General features: G+C 39.3%; 1 protein-coding gene across 2 annotated transcripts in view; it reads left to right on the forward strand.

The window, feature by feature from the left end:
* Positions 1-3154: 3154 nt before the first annotated feature.
* AOPEP (aminopeptidase O (putative)) overlaps positions 3155-13210 on the forward strand; it is a 359340-nt gene continuing 349284 nt past the window's right edge. For both annotated transcript variants that reach the window (XR_009564370.2, XM_030832878.3), the window contains exon 1: positions 3155-3242. The gene's annotated coding sequence lies outside the window, so the exon portion shown is untranslated. The remainder of the gene's footprint in view (positions 3243-13210) is intronic.

The following is a 13210-nucleotide window of genomic DNA, read 5'->3' on the forward strand; positions in this document are numbered from 1 at the left end:
TATTTGATTTTTTTTTTTTTTTCCGCGATACGCGGGCCTCTCACTCTTGTGGCCTCTCCCGTTGCGGAGCACAGGCTCCGGACGCGCAGCCTCAGCGGCCAAGGCTCACAGGCCCAGCCGCTCCGCGGCATGTGGGATCTTCCCGGACTGGGGCACGAACCCGTGTCCCCTGCATCAGCAGGCGGACTCTCAACGACTGCGCCACCAGGGAATCCCTGAATATTTGATTTTTACATCAACTTTTACTAAACGACAAATTTTACCTTGTATTTCTCGGCTTTTTCAGTTTTCAATGTTACCAATCAGTAGTTCTTTTTCAGCCAGTGTTTATTCTACAATAAAATTGTGTCCAGTTTTAGTCAATGTTAATTTCATTTTGTATTGATTATTTTTATCAAGTCCAGTTTTTCCTGTCAATCTAGCCGCAGTATTCTTGGTATTCAGATAGCCAGGCCAGGGAATTCCTTGGTGGTCCAGTGGGTAGGACTCTGCACTTTCACTGCTGAGGGCCAGGGTTCAATCCCTGGTCGGGGAACTAAGATCTGGCAAGCAGTGTGGAGCTGCAAAAAAAAAAGAAAAAGAAAAAAGAAAAAGCCAGGCCAAAACAACAAAAAAGTGATAAGTAACTACTCTGACAAATTTGGTGGCTTTATGAAACAGAATGTTTTTTTAAGAAGATGTTGGGGGTAGGAGTTTATTAATTTTATTTAGTTTTGCTGTGTTGGGTCTTCATTTCTGTGCGAGGGCTTTCTCTAGTTGTGGCAAGCGGGGGCCGCTTTCATCGTGGTGCGCGGGCCTCTCACTATCGTGGCCTCTCTTGTTGCGGAGCACAGGCTCCAGATGCGCAGGCTCAGTAGTTGTGGCTCACGGGCCTAGTTGCTCCGCGGCATGTGGGATCCTCCCAGACCGGGGCTCGAACCCGTGTCCCCTGCATTAGCAGGCAGATTCTCAACCACTGCACCACCAGGGAAGCCCTATGAAACAGAATTTGACAATGGAACAGATCCTAGGAATCACCTAGTTCAATCCTTTCATTTAACAAGTGAAAAAACAGGTGTAGAGAGGTCACATGACTTGCCAGAGAGAGGTTAGAAAGGCTTGAGCAAAGGCAGTGATTAGTTAGAATGGAGGTGATGGGCAGATGTGATAAATATTGAAGAGATCAAGATCAGGACAAGGAGAGGAACAAGTCTGGGATGATGCTGGATTTCAGGCTTTGGTGAGTGGGTCGACATTGATGCTGTTAACTGAGACAGAATACTTGAGTAGGTTAGGGTTGGGGGCCAGGGTAGATAATGAGTTCAGTTTTAAATGTCCAGTTTGAGATGCCAACTGGATATCTCAGTGGAATTTGAGTACTTCAATAAGAAATTTTGAAAGGCTTGGGTGGTGAGATAGGCTTGGGAGTTATCAGCTTACAGGTGATAGTCACATGAAAGTAGACAAAAATCACCATCCTGGGAAGATATCCATCAAGGAGGCAAAGTTGTAGCTTGCAGGCCTCATCTGGCCTGCAGATGCATTTTGTTTGATCCAAAAAAGAGTTCAACAAAATTTGAATTAGTTACCAACATTTGAAATTTGAGAGATTTCATGTATCTGCATATTGATTTCTCTTTAAAAATGGGAGGATCTATCACTAGGAAAGATTGCTGGTTGGCAAAAATCAATTAGAGCTGAGTAGGGACCATGAGCTCCAGTTCTTCACAGTCTCTATCCACGAGGTTCATTCCTTTGTGTTCACTGCCTGGGCACTGTAGGCTTTTGGGCGTGCAGCCCCTGATGTAGCATAAGAAGATCAAGGGGTAAAGAGTTAAGGAAAGGGAAAGGAAAAAGGAGCCCCTTGATGGAAACTGAGGGGAGATGATCACAAAGGTAAGAGGAGAACTGAGAGGGCTTGGTAACAAAGAAGCAAAGGGATCAGGGTGGAAAGGAGGAGGAGAAAATCTTGTGAAGTATTAGAAATTGTCTTAGCTGTGTTATCCAGCTATTTGCAAAAGCCCAAAATTTAGAAGTCATTTTGACACCTTTCTTTCCCTATGGCCTTATCTATCTCCAAGTCTGTCATATCTACCTCCAAATTATTCCTTAAATTTGTTCACTTCTCTCCATCATTTCTTACCTGGTCATTACAAAAGCAACTGTTCTCTTTGAACCCTTTCTCGGACTCCAAATCGTTTATTCTTATACACAGCAGGCAGGGTGATCTTATAAAACCAGATCCTGTCACTTGCATGTTTAAAACTCTTCACTGGCTTCCCATTATAGTTAAAATAAAATCCATGCCTCCTGCAAAGAAACTTTGCGAGATCAGAACTCTCCTTGCCTTGTTAATCTCATCTTCTATTCTTCCCCTAGCCTATTTTCTCACTTTCTCAAGGGCACCACTACATTCAGTCCCCTCCCCATAGCTTTCCATCATTCTCTTGGTTGTTCTTGCTCCAGATCTTCATAGAGCTGGCTTCTTCCCTTCTCAGCTTAATGAGCCTCTTCATAGGGCACTTCTCTGACATCCTCCTTTAGTTTTTGAGTAACTTACATGATTTTTTTGGTTTTTAAGTGAAAATAAAAGTTATGTTTACACTATACTGTAGTCTATTAAGTGTGCAATAGCATTATGTAAAAAAAATACTTATCTTAATTAAAAATACTTTATTGCTAAAAAATGCTAACTATTATCTGACAATGGCAGGGTTGCCCAGTGGCATAAAGTGAAGGGCAATAAAATGAGATGCGCCTAAAATATCTTTGGTGAATTATTCAATGTTTGCTTTCTCCATGAGAAAGCATTGTGTCTGTTTTGTCATCGCTGTATCCCAGATTCTGTAACAGTGCTTGCCTGGAACACAATAGGACTTAAATAAACTGTGCTGGAACGAACGAGTATACAAACAAGAGTTATATACGGAAGAGGAAGAGCAAAATAAAGAATAAAAAGTCCATGTCTGTATTTCAATAACATTTTTTTTATTAAGTCCCTATAAGATTTTGCAACTAGGAGTAGGAGGGTAAGACGGCGACCCCACAAAATCCAAAACAAGCCTTTTTCACGCCTTCCCAAGCCCCAGGCAGCTCCGCGCCTGCGCAGACCTCCACTGCCCCACCCCCTGCACTCAAGGGGCGGGGCCAGGCGGACGGCGGCTCGGGCGCGCGAGGATGACGTCACTCGGCGCGTGCCCGGGTAGCCTGTGGTAACACCTAGTCTGCGGAAGTGGAGACGAGCGGGCAGGCGGCTGACACAGGTAACCTGAGCGCTCCCTGTTGGGTCCCTGCCTTCCTCTCCAGCGGCACCTGGATGGCGGCGGGGTCAGCAGCGTCCCGTTTTGAAGGCAGCCAGGAGGCCACCCCTACCCTCATCTTTCTTGATCACCTGGGTTCCCATTCCCTCTCAGTCCTTCCAGGCTTCTGAAGCTGAACCAGTTCTGGGGACTGGGCTGAGCCTGCCACTTCTTTCCGCCTCCACCCTCGGGTGGTGATGGGCTCTGACGCTCCTCTCCCCGGTGGCACAGACATTTCCCAGACTGCAGTTGCCGCCTCCTTCCTCTGTTGCCTCCAAGGCCCACCTAACCCGCCTCTCTCCGCTCCTAGCCCCACAGGGCTCATCTCCAATCTTGTTTAAGGAGACAGAACAGTTTCCGATTCTGTTCATTTCCACTTGCAGTGACACCCGGCCACCTTCCCTCCTCCCCGAGGATCCTTACTGAGAGCACCAAGTTTTGAGTTATTGTGTCCCTAAAGAGCATTCGTTCACTGTCAGTCTGGAGTTTTGCTCATTAAGGCATATGTTTGTTGGGTAAGGGGGTGGCGCAGTAATGTGAAAATATATTGCTATAATAAATGATCCACATGGCATCCAGTCAACCGTCGAGATAGATGAAACAGTTACAGCATTTCATTAAAATGCTCCTGTCCTGTATTTCTTTTTTGTTTTCAAGCAATGATTACAATTATCGTCGCAAAAGTAGCCGTCAAAATAAATAAGCAACAGTACCCAACTAGGAATGTTTAGACCGCCAAAAAATGATAGGATTCGTATTGTTGATAAAGGAATGCGGGTTATTACAAAACCAAACAGAAAAGATATGGGTGGGGAAACAGGATTCCGACGTTTTTGTCTCATTTGATGATTTGGTTTTGTATTTTCTTGTACTTTCATATGCTCCATTTTTGAATAGGGCATATGGTACTGTACTTACTGTAATTCTGAGAAGCCTATGAATGACTTGCTAATTGGTAAGATTAGGCTCTTACATTTGGGGGACAAAGTAGAAAAAGGTTAGGGAATAATAGTAGTCGCTGTTTGTTGACCATCTGCTATATTCCAGGGACTGTGTTCAGCACTTTGCATGTGTTTTTTCCTTAGCTCACACAAGAACCTTGTGAGTTAGGAATTAGTATCCTCAACTTACAGGGAAGGAAACTTTGGTTCAGGTATGTGAAATTAACTTGCCAAAAATTCATGGTAACTATACTGGTGGAGACAAGCTTGAAGTTCAGTTCTATGTATGAGTTGAAAGCCTGTACTTTTTTTTTTTTATAACTCACTATGAGTGATCAGATTCTAGGCTTTTTACAATAATGACACAATTCTATGAGTTTATTCACTCATCTATCCAAATGATTTGACACTTTCTAATATCTTTAGTATTAAGTTCTTATATACCTAGAATCAAAACACATGGAAACCTTAATTTATTTATGATCCCCCACACACACCACACACACACACACACACCACACACATACCATATTTCATTAAGAATGAGATAATTGGCAAATAAGATTGCTCAGTAACTTTCTGTTTAGAGCTCTCAGGGAATGAGTAATTTTGGACAGTTGAAAGTTTTACCCCTTTAGAAATGAAAATCATATTGACAGTTTTGGATGGAAAAAATTTAAATGCACTAAATAATTCTTTGCCTTCTAAAACAGTAAGTATACTGAACATATTTTAACTTTCCCTTATGTCTCAGAGCAGTCATTATGAATCTCATTTATTGTTGTGTTGTGATTTGGTGATTTCCTCAGGACATTTGTTATATTTGGCCCCCAAACTGCTTTGCATTTTGAGTTTTCCTAGACTTTATGTAGTGTACTCCTTAATATCACCAAGAGATTGTAAACCATAGCAATTAAAATTAAGGACCGGGAAAGCACACTTGCAGGATTCCAGTCCTTACTCTGCCACTTACTAGTAGGACAGTGAGCCCAGACAACGTGGTTGACCCCTCTACACCTCAGTTTCCTCATTTGTAAAATGGGAATAATAAGAATACTTGTTGTCTGAGGTTGCTGTGAGGGATGTGAGTTAGTAGTATATGTAAAGAGGTTATAACAAACCACGCATATTCTAAGAGCCATGTAAGTGTTTCTAATATTATTATTAGTCTGGTTTTGGCTTTTTGTTCTTTGAATATTGTATTCTAGTTCTTTGAAAAATTTTTTTCTAATTTATTTTTATTTTTTTAATTGACATATAGTTGATTTACAATGTTCTGTTATTTTCAAGTGTACAGCAAGGTGATTCAGTTATACATACATATATATATTCTTTTCCATTATAGATTATTACAAAACATTGAATATAGTTCCCTGTGCTACACAGTAGGTCCTTGTTGTTAATCTATTTTATATGTAGTAGTATGTATCTGTTAATCCCAAACTCCTAATTTATCCCTCCTGCCTCTTTCAACTTTGGTAACCATAAGTTTGTTTTCTGTGCCTATGAGTCTATTTCTGTTTTGTAAATAAGTTTGTTTGTATCCTTTTTTTAGATTCCACATATAAGTGATATCATATGGTATTTGTCTTTCTCTGTCTGACCTACTTCACTTAGTATGGTAATCTCTAGGTCCATCCATATTGCCATCCATATTGCTGCACATGGCATGATTTCATTCTTTTTATGACTGAGTAATATTCCATTGTACATATATACCACATCTTCTTTATCCATTCATCTGTTGATGGACCTTTAGTTTGCTTCCATACCTTGGCTATTGTAAATAGTGCTGCTGTGAACATTGGGGTGCATATATCTTTTTCAATTAGAGTTTTTGTCTTTTCTGAATATATGCCCAGGAGTGGGATTGCAGGATCATATGGTAATTCTAATTTTAGATTTTTAGGGAACCTTCATACCGTTCTCTATAGTGGCTGCACCAGTTTATATTCCTACCAACAGCGTAGGAGGGTTCCTTTTTCTCCACACCCTCTCCAGCATTTATTATTTGTAGACAATTTAATGATGGCCATTCTGACTGGTGTGAGGTGATACCTCACTGTAGTTTTGATTTGCATTTCTCTATGAAAATTGTTATTCTTTGAATAGTATTTGATATGTGGTAATTACAAGAAAATTAAATTATACTAACTAGAATCCTGTATCCTAACCTGTATGTTAATTAATTAATTTCTTTCTAGTTTGCTGATCTCTGCTTTATTTTCTTACTTTTTAACATCCTTATTGGAATATAATTGCCTTCAATGGTGTGTTAGTTTCTGCTTTATAACAAAGTGAATCAGCTATACGCATACATATATCCCCATATCTTTTCCATCTTGCGTCTCCCTCCCACCCTCCCTATCCCACCCCTCTAGGTGGTCACAAAGCACTGAGCTGATCTCCCTGTGCTATACAGCTGCTTCCCACTAGCTATCTGTCTTACATTTGGTAGTGTATATATGTCCATGCCACTCTATCACTTCATCCCAGCTTACCCTTCCCCCTCCCTGTGTCCTCAAGTCCATTCTCTATGTCTGCATCTTTATTCCTGTCCTGCCTCTAGGTTCTTCAGAACCTTTTTTTTTTATTTTCTAGATTCGATATATATGTGTTAGCATACGGTATTTGTTCTTCTATTTCTGACTTACTTCACTCTGTATGACAGACTCTAGGTCCATTCACCTCACTACAAATAACTCAATTTCGTTTCTTTTTATGGCTGAGTAATATTCCATTGTATATATGTGCCACATCTTCTTTATCCATTCATCTGTCGATGGACACTTAGATTGCTTCCATGTCCTGGCTATTGTAAACAGTGCTGCAGTGAACATTGTGGTACATGACTCTTTTTGAATTATAGTTTTCTCAGGGTATACACCCAGTATGGGGATTGCTGGGTCATATGGTAGTTCTGTTTTTACTTTTTAAGGAACCTCCATACTGTTCTCCATAGTGGCTGTATCAATTTACATTGCCATCAACATTGCAAGAGGGTTCGCTTTTCTCAACACCCTGTCCAGAATTTATGTTTGTAGATTTTTTGATGATGGCCATTCTGACTGCTGTGAGGTGATACCTCATTGTACTTTTGATTTGCATTTCTCTAATGATTAGTGATGTTGAGCATTCTTTCATGTGTTTGTTAGCTATCTGTATATCTTCTTTGGAGAAATATCTATTTAGGTCTTCTGCCCATTTTTGGATTGGCTTGTTTTTTTGATATTGAGCTTCATGAGTTGCTTGTAAATTTTGGAGATTAGTCCTTTGTCAGTTGCTTCATTTGCAAATATTTTCTCCCATTCTGAGGGTTGTCCTTTCGTCTTGTTTATGGTTTCTGTTGCTGTGCAAAAGCTTTTAAGTTTCATTAGGTCCCATGTGTTTATTTTTGTTTTGATTTCCATTTCTCTAGGAGGTGGGACAAAAAGGATCTTGCTGTGATTTATGTCATACAGTGTTCTGCCTATGTTTTCCTCTAAGAGTTTGATAGTTTCTGGCCTTACATTTAGGTCTTTAACCCATTTTGAGTTTATTTTTGTGTATGGTGTTAGGTAGTGTTCTAATTTTATTCTTTTACATGTAGCTGTCCAGTTTTCCCAGCATCACTTATTGAAGAGGCTGTCTTTTCTCCACTGTATATTCTTGCCTCCTTTATCAAAAATAAGGTGACCATATATGCATGGGTGTATCTGTGGGCTTTCCATCCTGTTCCATTGATCTATATTTCTGTTTTTGTGCCAGTACCATACTGTCATGATTACCGTAGCTTTGAGGTATAGTCTGAAGTTGGGGAGCCTGATTCCTCCAGTTTTGTTTTTCTTTCTCAAGATTGCTTTGGCTATTCGGGGTCTTTTGTGTTTCCATACAAATTGTGAAATTTTTTGTTCTAGTTCTGTGAAAAATTCCATTGGTAGTTTGATTGGGATTGCACTGAATCCGTAGATTGCTTTGGGTAGTAGAGTCATTTTCACAATGTTGATTCTTCCAATCCAGGAACATGGTATGTCTCTCCATCTGTTGGTATCATCTTTAATTTCTTTCATCAGTGTCTTATAGTTTTCTGCATACAGGTCTTTTGTCTTCTTAAGCAGGTTTATTCCTAGGTATTTTATTCTTTTTGTTGCAGTGGTAAATGGGAGTGTTTCCTTAATTTCTCTTTCAGATTTTCCATCATTCGCGTATAGGAATGCAAGAGATTTCTGTGCATTAATTTTGTATCCTGCTACTTTACCAAATTCATTGATTAGCTCTGGTAATTTTCTGGTAGTGTCTTTAGGATTCTCTGTGTATAGTATCATGTCATCTGCAAACAGTGACAGCTTTACTTCTTTTTTTCCAATTTGGATTCCTTTTATTTCTTCTTCTCTGATTGCTGTGGCTAAAACTTCCAAAACTATGTTGAATACTAGTGGTGACAGTGGGCAACCTTGTTTTGTTCCTGATCTTAGTGGAAATGGTTTCAGTTTTTCACCATTGAGAACGATGTTGGCTGTGGGTTTGTCCTATATGGCCCTTATTATGTTGAGGGTTACCCTCTATTAGGTATACCTAATACCTAATACCTAATACCTAATACCCTCCCTCTATTCCTACTTTATGGAGGGTTTTTATCATAAATGGGTGTTGAATTTTGTCCACAGCTTTTTCTGCATCTATTGAGATGGTCATATGGTTTTTCTCCTCCAGTTTGTTAATATGGTGTATCACATTGACTGATTTTCATATATTGAAGAATCCTTGCGTTCCTGGGATAAACCCCACTTGATCATGGTGTATGATCCTTTTAATGTGCTTTTGGATTCTGTTTGCTAGTATTTTGTTGAGGATTTTTGAATCTATGTTCATCAGTGATATTGGCCTGTAGTTTTCTTTCTTTGTGACATCTTTGCCTGGTTTTGGTGTAGGGTGTTGGTGGCCTCGGAGAATGAGTTTGGGAGTGTTCCTCCCTGTGATATATTTTGGAAGAGTTTGAGAAGGATAGGTGTTAGCTCTTCTCTAAATGTTTGATAGAATGTGCCTGTGAAGCCATCTGGTCCTGGGCTTTTGTTTGTTGGAAGACTTTTAATCACAGTCTCAATTTCAGTGCTTGTGATTGGTCTGTTCGTATTTTCTATTTCCTCCTGGTTCAGTCTCAGGAGGTTGTGCTTTTCTAAGAATTTTTCCATTTTTGCAGGTTGTCAATTTTATTGGCATATAGTTGCTTGTAGTAATCTCTCATGATCCTTTGTATTTCTGCAGTGTCAGTTGTTATTTCTCCTTTTTCATTTCTAATTCTATTCATTTGAGTCTTCTCCCTGTTTTTCTTGATGAGTCTGGCTAATGGTTTATCAATTTTGTTTATCTTCTCAAAGAACCAGCTTTTAGTTTTATTGATTTTTGCTATCGTTTCCTTCATTTCTTTTTCATTTATTTCTGATCTGATCTTTATGATTTCTTTCCTTCTGCTAACTTTGGGGGTTTTTTGTTCTTCTTTCTCTAATTGCTTTAGCTGTAAGGTTAGGTTGTTTCTTTGAGGTGTTTCTTGTTTCTTGAGTTAGGGTTGTATTGCTACAAACTTCCCTCTTAGAACTGCTTTTGCTGCATCCCATAGGTTTTGGGTCATTGTGTTTTCATTGTCATTTGTTTCTAGGTATTTTTTGATTTCCTCTTTGATTTCTTCAGTGATCTCTTGCTTACTAAGTAGTGTATTGTTTAGCCTCCATGTATTTGTATTTTTTACAGATTTTTTCCTCTAATTGATATCTAGTCTTATGGTGTTGTGGTTGGAAAAGATACTTGATACGATTTCAGTTTTCTTAAGTTTATGAAGGCTTGAATTGCGGCCCAACATGATCTTTCCTGGAGAATGTTCCATGAGCACTTGAGAAGAAAGTGTATTCTGTTTTTGATGAATGGAATGTCCTGTAAATATCAATTAAGTCCTTCTTGTTTAATGTATCATTTAAAACTTGTGTCTCCTTATTTATTTTCATTTTGGATGGTTTGCCCATTGGTGAAAGTGGGGTGTTAAAGTCCCGTACTATTATTGTGTTACTGTCAATATCCCCTTTTATGGCTGTTAGCATTTGCCTTATGTATTGAGGTGCTCCTATGTTGGGTGCATGAATATTTATAATTTTTATATCTTCTTGGATTGATCCCTTGATCATTATGTAGTGTCCTTCTTTGTCTCTTGTAATAGTCTTTATATAAAGTCTATTTTGTCTGTTATGAAAATTGCTACTCCAGCTTTTTTTGACTTCCATTTGCATGGAATATCTTTTTCCATTCTCTCACTTTCTGTCCGTATGTGTCCCTAGGTCTGAAGTGGGTCTCTTGTAGACAGCAAATATACGGGTCTTGTTATTGTATCCATTCAGCCAGTCTGTGTCTTTTGGTTGGAGCGTTTAATCCATTTACATGTAAGGTACTTATAGATGTGTATGTTCCTATTACCATTTTCTTAATTGTTTTGGGTTTGTTATTGTAGGTCTTTTCTTTCTCTTGTGTTTCCTGCCTAGAGAAGTTCCTTCAGCATTTGTTGTAAAGCTGGTTTGGTGGTGCTGAATTCTCTTAGCTTTTGCTTGTCTGTAAATATTTTAATTTCTCCTCAAATCTGAATGAGATCCTTGCTGGGTAGAGTAATCTTGGTTGTAGGTTTTTCCGTTTCATCACTTTAAGTATGTCCTGCCACTCCCTCTGGTTTGCAGAGTTTCTGCTGAAAGATCAGCTGTTAACCTTTTGGGGATTCCCTCGTATGTTAATAGCTGCTTTTCCCTCGCTGCTTTTAATATTTTTTCTTTGTATTTAATTTTTGATAGTTTGATTAATATGTATCTTGCAGTGATTCTCCTTGGGTTTATCATGTATGGGACTCTCTGTGCTTCCTGGACTTGATTAACTATTTCCTTTCCCATATTAGGGAAGTTTTCAACTATAATCTCTTCAAATATTTCCTCAGTCCCTTTCTTTTTCTCTTCTTCTTCTCGGACCCGTATAATTTGAATGTTGGTGCGTTTAATGTTGTCCTAGTGGTTTCTGAGACTGTCCTCAATTCTTTTCATTCTTTTTTCTTTATTCTGCTCTGCAGTAGTTATTTCCACTATTTTATCTTCCAGGTCACTTATCTATTCTTCTGCCTCAGTTACTCTGCTATTGATTCCTTCTAGAGAATTTTTAACTTCATTTATTGTGTTGTTCATGATTGTTTGTTTGCTCTTTAGTTCTTCAAGTTCCTTGTTAAACGTTTCTTGTATTTTTTCCAATCTATTTCCAGGATTTTGCATCATCTTTCCTATGTTTACTCTGAATTCTTTTTCAGGTATACTGCCTGTTTCCTCTTCATTTGTTTGGTCTGCAGGGATTTTACCTTGCTTCTTCACCTGCTGTGTTTCTCTGTCTTCTCATTTGGCCTAACTTACTGTGTTTGGGGTCTCCTTTTTGCAGGCTGCAGGTTTGTAGTTCCCGTTGTTTTTGCTGTCTGCCTCCAGTGGTAAGGTTGGTTCATTGGGTTGTGTAGGCTTCCTGGTAGAGGGGACCAGTGCCTGTGTTCTGGCGGATGAGGCTGGATCTTGTCTTTCTCGTGGGCAGGACTGTGTCCGGTGGTGTGTTTTGGGGTGTCTGTGACCTTATTATGATTTTAGGCAGCCTCTCTGCTAATGGGTGATGTTGTGTTCCTGTCTTGCTAGTTGTTTCACATAGGGTGTCCAGCACTGTAGCTTGCTGGTCATTGAGTGGAGCTGGGTCTTAGCGTTGAGATGGAGATCTCTGGGAGAGCTTTCGCCGTTTGATATTATGTGGAGCCAGGAGGTCTCTGGTGGACCAATGTCCTGAACTCGGCTCTCCCACCTCAGAGGCACAGGCCTGTCACCCGGCTGGAGCACCAGGCCCTGGGTAGTTCATGGTTTCTTAGGAAGTGTAGACAAACTGAAGTCTGGGGTTGCAGAAATCTCAAGCCCAGCTGGGGCTGGAAATTCTGCTTCCAAGCTCACTCGTGTTGTTAGCAGGTTTCAGTTTCATGTTGGCAGGTTTCAGTTTCTGGCTGGCTGTTGGCCAGAGGCTCAGTTCTTCTACCCGTATGTTAATTTATTAAATTCACTTTCATTGTGTCTTTGTAATGCAATATGCATTTTTCTTAGAGTGTTTGGAGTAGAGCTTTCAAATATTTTCTTTTATTATATGTATTAAAATAATGGACTTTCAACGTCTGTTTGAATTTTGGGGGATATTTCAGTGTTTTAAATTATGGTTTACCAATACATGGGAACCCTCTCTACGTCTGAATTGAATGTCAGTTGATTTACACAACCCTTTATGGTGCCCTGGGCAGTTATACTATTGCACTCATGTTATCTTGCTTCTTTGTGGATAAGTACTTCTTTATAAAACCACCATTATGCATTGGCCTCATATAACGTTATCTCCTCAGTATAGTTCTCTTTCCTTCTATCTCCCTCATGGAAGTAAAAAACAAATTGACTCTATCAACAAGGTGAAATAATGTTCCGTATGAAATTTGCAAGGTATATACCCATTTTCAGGTGTGTACTTTAATCCAAGACCAGCTAAGAGTTGATGTTGACTCCTTTGATGTCCCTAGTTAGGAACTTGAGAATAAATGATCTATCCTTTATTTTAATACTATTAAGGCTGATAATCATGTTAAAACTTCTTGTTGAAAATATAGGCTATAGTTTTAAAAAGTTTTTCTAAGATGGTAAAATGTATTTACATAATATAAAATTGAGTATTTTTATGTGTACAGCTCATTGGCATTAAGCACATTCACAGTGTTATTTAATTATCACCACTGTCCATTTTCAGAATTTTTTTATCTTCCCATACAGAAACTCTGTACCCATTAAACAACAACAACTCATTCCCCTCACTCCCTGTACCATCCTGCCCCAGCCCCTGTTAACCTCTATTCTACTTTTTGTCTCTATGAATTTGCCTATTCTAGGTTCCTCATGTGGGTGGAATCAGACACCATTTATCCTTTGTGTC

The sequence above is a fragment of the Globicephala melas genome, chromosome 6 (assembly GCF_963455315.2).
Source record: "Globicephala melas chromosome 6, mGloMel1.2, whole genome shotgun sequence".
NCBI lineage: Eukaryota > Metazoa > Chordata > Mammalia > Artiodactyla > Delphinidae > Globicephala > Globicephala melas.